General features: G+C 47.3%; 1 long non-coding RNA gene across 1 annotated transcript in view; it reads left to right on the top strand.

The window, feature by feature from the left end:
- Window positions 1–139: 139 nt before the first annotated feature.
- The window catches only part of LOC108445654, a 20,600-nt gene continuing 13,521 nt past the window's right edge, over window positions 140–7,218 (top strand). Inside the window, exon 1 of the long non-coding RNA XR_001860602.1 lies at window positions 140–285. This is a non-coding gene — a long non-coding RNA (uncharacterized LOC108445654). The remainder of the gene's footprint in view (window positions 286–7,218) is intronic.

Below are 7,218 nucleotides of genomic sequence, written 5' to 3' on the forward strand. Positions count from 1 at the left end.
CATTGTCACTTCTACTTGGTGGCACCCCTTTCTGCTTTTCTCTTCAGCCTCCCAAGCCCTTCACAGCCGAGTCTTCCTCATGTACTCTGACGCGTTTGTTACAGACCCTAAGAGAGTCACTCCTTTACAGACTGGGCGTGCTTGTGCTGGTGGAGGCTCGGTGCAAGGCAAGGGCAGCCCAGCAGGGTCCCAGCAGAAGGTGCCAGATGCCCAGTGATCCCGGTGTGCTCCAGCAGACTCCGCCATGTCGTATTTCCCGCTAATAATCTCAAACAGAAAGACAAGGTATGGAAAATGGTGCTTAAGGAGCTTCCTCTGGGCACTGCCACGAGACAGTGCTCCGTCTCCCTCTAGTGATGCCTGGGAGCAGGGAGGCAGCCCCTGAGTCCATGTTCAGACAGGCTTTTGCCTCCTTCAGCGCCTGGGAAGCCCTAGTCCCTCCCTGATGACCCGTGGTTCCCATCCCTGTCTGCAGGACAGAGCTCTGGTTCAGGGTCTGAATTATTCATTACTCTGAGCACCAGTCCTGTGGAAAAGGTGCAGCCTCTCTGGCTGCCCAGTCTAGCAGAGGCCCTGTTAGAGCTCACACCAGCCTGCTGCTGCCAGATGTGTCTCTGTGTGTCTGGAGAAAACCATCCACACCAGCAGCTTGCAAAGTGGGAAAGCAGGAGCTCACAAAGTTGTCTTATGCCCTGTGAGGGTGTAACCAGTCTCCTCGACGTATCCATTGGTCCTGTGTGCTGGCTTTGGCTGGGGTAGGGTTAATTTTCTTCACAGTAGCAGGTATGATGCTGTGGGTTGGAGCTGTGTTGGAAACTGTGCTGATAACGCAGAAATGGTTTTGTTATTGCTGAGCAGTGCTCACACAGAGTCAAGGCCTTTCCTGTTTCTCCCCACCACCCTACCAGGGAGGGAGCTGGGGGTGCACAAGGAATTGGGAAAGGACACAGCCGGGACAGCTGACCCCAGATGACCAACAGGACATTCCACACCACATGGCACGATGCTCAATATATAAAGCAGAGGGAGAAGAAGGAAGCAGGGGGGATATTGGGAGTGTCTATGTTTGTCTTCCCAAGTCGCCATTTTGTGTGATGGCACCCGGCTCTCCTGGGGATGGCCAAACACCTGCCTGCCCAAGGGGAGTGGGGGATGAATTCCTTGTTCTGCTTTGCTTCTGTGCACTGCTTTTTCTTTGCCTGTTGAACTGTCTTTACCTCTGCCCAGGAGTTTTCTCACTTTTACAGCTCTCTCCCCCGTCCCACCGGTCGGGGGAGGCTGTGTGGGCCAAGCTGGTGGCTGGGGTTAAACCACACACCATGCTCAGAAAAGGCCCTGAATTACTCTCTTTGAAGGAAAAAACCCCAAACCTGCTTTATCTCAGCAGCCTCATGTGGCAGGGGATAAACACAGTGTCTTTGGTAACACGATGAAAAGACACCTTGGTCACCCGCCCTGGCACAAGTGCCCCTGGGCTCCGCTGGACAGTGGCCTGGCAGCTGCCCCTCCGTCTGCAAAGGCCGGCAGGACAGATCACAGCAGGGACACACACAGGTGGACAGGACCTGCCACCCGCCGAAGGCAGGGAAGGACACAGCACACGGCGCTTCCAGCAGAGGCCGCTGGATGGCAGTGACAGGTCTGGGATGGAGCAGCTCCCTGCGCAGCTCCCTTGGAAAGCGCCGTGAAAACACGGAAAAGGGTGCTTCTCTGCCACATCCCAGCTGCTTCAAACACTGTGACCATCCTCGGTCTGACAGACCCGACTTGCCCCGAGCCTGCACCACCTCCTGACAGCACTCTGGGGCTGGGAGCCAGGGCAGCCCCATGGAAGGTTCAATGAGCACCAGAATAAACACAGTGAAGAAGGCAACACACATCTAGGAGCAGAGGGGCAAGCAAGGAGGGAAGGACTGCTGGTACTTTTCTTGTTAGGAATTTCTTTTTTTAATTTTTTTTTTCTTGAGGAACACATGTGGTTTCTCAAGCCACGTGTCGGCTGGTCACACTCATAGAATCATTAAAAAGAATAATTTTGGGATAAACACCCAAATGGAGTTGGTGCAGTTCAACACCCTGTTCCAAGTAGGTGAGATCAGGTTGCTCAGACGCTTTTTTTGTCTGAATATTGAAAATCTCAGAGTGTGGACGTTCCCTGCATCTCTGATGCCTTCTTCAGTATTTGTTTATCCGCGTGATGAAACAGTTTCTCGTTCATTCTAATGCTCCAGGTTGTGTCTGTGCCTCTTGTTCTACAATCATACCACTTCAAGGGACTTGTACTTGCCTAGATCAGCCACACCCTCGCACGAGATAGGCAGTGATAACATTCCCTTCACCTTCCAGAGAACCCACTCCCAGTATTACCCCTAGAGTTTTGCTGTCAAAAAGTACTGCATTTTGTTTTAAAATGTTATTTTTCTAACGAAAGACATTTTGCAAAGCATTGGGCAGGTACCTACACAAACCCAATCGAGATGAGTGTCCTGAAGCAAAGCTTTTTCTCTTGCTTCCCCAACATCAATGCCTGTGGTTCCCCCGGTGGCTCCCTACACCCGCTGCAGGAAGAACACGCAGTTTGCAGGGCTGGCAGCTGACACCCACATTGGCAGTGAGAGCCGGAGCAGCAGAGACACGCTAGGCTTTAATGACTTCAGGGGGTGAGGGCTATGACTCACCTCATGGGCTTACGGCAAGAATGGGAGAGCTGACCTGACCGCCTGCCCTTCTCTCTATCCCCTCCCTATGTTTGGAGGTTGGCTCCCCAGCTGCAGGCATGGCTAAATGTCTCAAGCACTCCCGAACTGGCATAAAATGTAACCAGTAAAATAAAAGTACATGGCATGCTAAGGTCCAGGACCGATTTCGGTTCTCTTTCAAGCCACAGGACTGCAACTTGTAATTTCTTAACCGCTTTTCCCATTGATTATCTGGAACTTGGTGGGCATGGAATGCTTCATTTCCAAATTCAGGGGGCTCTGGTATTCAGACAGCTGAATCATACAGGCTATGTTGTGCTCGCCAAGGATTTGAGCTACAAGGAAAAGGAGAGCTTATCTCTGCACTTGCAGGAAATGAATCAGTAAAATGACACCATTAAAGAGCTAAAGCTGAGGGAGGAGAACAGCATGAGTTCAAAGTCACATGAACTCACTGGCCATGTTTGAGCTAAGCAACCTGGGAGGTAGCAAATCCTGCACTACTTTGAATTAACCTTGACAGCATAATGTTCCTTGAAAAAAACAGAGTGCAAGAAGAACAGTATCATTCTAAAAGCCATCATGGTTGCCAAGTATCACATCTAGTGATTCAAATATTCAAATGTCTATATGCAAGTAGAGCTGATCTGCAGGAATATCAGTCTAACTTTTAAACCCTTTATTCCTGATTAATTCAAAGCTCCCATTGAAACGTAAAGGTTTTACTGTCTGCAACCTGTGCTTAAATATTTCCACAGCCAGTTTGCAAAATAAATATTCTCCAAACCAGGAAACAGACACAAAGGTCTCCCTTGACTCTGATGATTTTCTGTAATTTATATGATGACATCATGATTCCAGTCACTAACCCTCGTGCTTGCTATCACATGCTGGATGAATGCTACACCGTCTCACCACCCCTTCCTGATCCCTTTGATCCAGGCAGACACACCAGCTGCAGCAGCTGCTGACATGTGTCTGGAGGAAGAAAATTCTGTTCCATGAAAGACATAAAGATTTTTCAGATTCCGTTGAAGCTGGAACAAACCTTCTGAATTTATTTTGTGAAGAAAAACCTTGTCTCAAGCCTATGATGATTTCATTTTGACAAAATGGGAGCGTTTGTATTTTGTGTTGTAACACAGAATTGAAAAATGTTTGAATATTCAAGAACATCAAAGTGAAAGCAATTCAGTATACAAACTAGAAACATGTGTTGAAACAGGACTTCTTCTTCCATCTCATGAGTTGAAACATAAGCAAATTCAGTTCCACTTCTCAGAGCATGTCAAATTCCTCAGATTTCCATATCCTAGCAGACTTTTCCACCACTGCTTGTTTCACCACTTCCACTGCTTGTACCTACACCAGTTTCAGAGCCGCTTTGCATTGATACTGGAATTACAAGAGTCCTATCACAGTATTTGTACATGTGGGGCCACTTTTTTGGGGGTTGTTTTGACTACAGCTGTGCAAATTTGCTTGAAAAGGCAACCTAACATAGGTCTGCTCGGGAGACCAGCCAGCTCCACCTGGCATGCAATGGAACACAAATGGAGGTTTCTCTAGCTCTAATAATCACAGCCAGACCTGGTGCTGCTTAATTTAACAGCATAGCTCAGAGGCCAAGATTTTCTGTTTGCAGAATCACATGGGAATTTGTAAAAGGCTCAGAATGTCTGAAAATCAGACAGCTTATCCAGATGGCTGAACAGCGTGCTTGGGGACACAACTTCAGGCAGACAGTCTCAAAAGACTTGGCTGTACCAGCTGCAGGAAGGAAGGTGATAACAATTTTTCTTTTATATTGTGTAGAGACATAGGTATTCAAAGAATTGAGTCATATTGCTTAGTTAAGAAATCTTGCCTCTGATCTAGAGCATACTATATTGTCCCCGTTTCATTTGGATATCCATAACTTTATTATGCAAAAGTTAGTCCTTACTATGAATGGAAGAGAAATCACATTTATCCTCACTATTGTCATTTGTTTTGAAAAGGGGAAACCATTTTCTCTGCTGTATTTTTCCAGAGCAGAAACTAGACAGAGTATCATGGAAAAGTGCCTGCACAGGACAACTTGTGCTAAGACAGGCCAGGACAGAGCCTCAGGAGAGACACAGGGAAGCAGATGCTGACATAAGCAGCAAGAGTAACCTCCTTTGGCCACTCAGAGATCACCTGTCCAGCTCTTCCACTGTATTTCCACAGGACCCATTTGTACTGTGCTCCTCAGTCCCCCAGATGTGCAACCATGTGGTCACAGACGTGAGTGTCTTCCTGCAATTGCCTGTTGTTGCTGATTTGATGTTCAGTCCTGTGACTCAGCCTGGATATGATGGACACACATCCATCTGCCCACACAACAGTCTCTGGTCATAGATGAGCCAGTCCTTTTCTGGAGCAGATCTGATGAGATGCTGCAGGGGAGGATATGGCATGTGTCCCTCAGACACCAGCAGTGGCTGTGTGGCCCATCGTAGCTCAGAGGCTGGCTGCTGCATCTTTTGAGTCCCACACTTTCATTGGATCCTCATTTTCTTCAGGGAGGAAATGGTGGTGTCCTGGGAGCAAAAGGCACAGAAAAACTCGTGTTCAGTTACCACCCACATTCTCAGCCTAGCAAAAACTGTCCCTGGTTCACCTTACCTGCTGGCCTTGCTGGTGTCCTTGAGAGTGTGAGACACAAAGCCATGATCAAACAGCAGAGGGAGGAGAGCCTATTCTCTGGCCTTTGTAGCTGGTACAGGCAGATGTGTCCTGGATGCACAGTCCCCCTGCATGCAGTCCTCTCCTGCCCTAAGGTGAGCAGCAAATTCCCTAGGGTCTGCTTGTGATGGCACTCTTGTACCCTTGTACCCTTTGGCATGGTGAGAATGGGGTCACTGGAAGCTGCCCTGGCCAGGCACATTTTTCCTTAAACAATATCTAGGTTTCCACCTTATCAGTACTCATCCACCCCTCACCAGACGTCAAATGCCTGTCCAAGAACTAAAACAGCATGACCTTGCAGAGTTTCATTCCTTTCATGGCCAGCACTGCTATGCAATAGCCAAGGAGCTTTAATGTTTCACTTGTGGCTAACAAAAGCTGGCAGCAAGCTTTCCTCTTGCCCCTCTGCCACATGAAATCGCTGCAGCCCTTTGAACTTGATGGGCAGTACTGCCAATTAATGACAGCACTACTGTGAGCCCAGCAGGCACCTGCAGGGAGAATGCAGCTGCAGAGGGGAAGGGGAGCAGGGTGGTGCTGCTGTGAAGGGACTGTGCCTCCTGGGTGAGGAGATGTGGGTGCCAGGAGATATTTTCAAGCAACATGTTTAAGAGGGTTTCCTCGATAAAGGACAGGTGTCATCACAGCAGGGTATCCCACCTGCCCTGCTGCAACTGGATACCTCTCAAGTCCACAGTCAGATCCAGAGGTGCTCAGGGCATGAACATCATTTTCAGTAGAACATTATAATTTAATTTTCCCTGGAGAAAAAAGATAGCTTTTCACTGTCAAAGAGGCTGAACCTTGAAATACTTCCCTTAAAAAACAGAACTTGGAATTCAGTTGTGTCCTAAATAGAAGCTTATCAAACTGTAAATATCACCATCATCCATCATGATAAAGAGAGACAGTTATATTGCAGGAATCGTATCACAGGAGATGCAGATCACCTGAGAAGCCTGAGTACAGAAAAGTTTAGAGGTACAAAGAAACAAGATTGCACCATTTCCCTGAAATGTTGAATGCAATGTCCAAATGAGATCATTTCAGTGATATGAAGTAAAGAGAACTTTTAAAAAACACCATTTTTCGCCCCTAAAAAGCACATGCAGTGAAAACACATATTTTTTCAGTGGTAAAACAGTTTAAACAAACCAATCCAACTAATTTTATCAAATAACTTTGTTTCAAATAATACCAAGATGAAAAAAACTGGTTAAGACAGAAGACACACCACCCCCAGCAGACACATTCCAAGAGGAAAAAAAACAGTCTCTGGACTCTGGGTGGTTCAACTTTCCCAGCACAACCTAATCAATAATCTCGCACGTGAACCTTGCCAATAGCCCTGCTCACAGGCAAACACAGGACGCAAACACTGATTTCCCAGAGGGAAGGTGTCACCTCTGAGTGCATGGGAACAGCCACTGCAGACCTGTTGCTCCACACACATCTGCGGCTTTAGGCAGGGAACTCTGAACCCATATGTAAGGATGTGGTGTTTGTCCTGGCTAAAAACATTGCAGTCCAAACCTAAATTTCACCATCACTCCTACCACCAAATTAGTCCACTATGAAAGGTTTCCAGAGCTGTGGGAAGGGAAGAACCCCTTGGTAATATGCTATTAGAGCTAAGCAATGTATTCACACTTCATTCACTCTCTGTTGGAGAAGGAGCATGTTCTCTGGGAGCTCTGGCAGTCATGGTTCTGCCCTGTGCCAGCAGTGCCACACTGATGCAAAAATGTAAGCACCCACATTGATGTGTAATAAATAAGATGCAGAAAGTAATAATTTGCCTCAAATT

The sequence above is a fragment of the Corvus brachyrhynchos genome, unplaced genomic scaffold (genome assembly GCF_000691975.1).
Source record: "Corvus brachyrhynchos isolate BGI_N302 unplaced genomic scaffold, ASM69197v1 scaffold42, whole genome shotgun sequence".
In the NCBI taxonomy this organism is placed as follows: Eukaryota; Metazoa; Chordata; class Aves; order Passeriformes; family Corvidae; genus Corvus; species Corvus brachyrhynchos.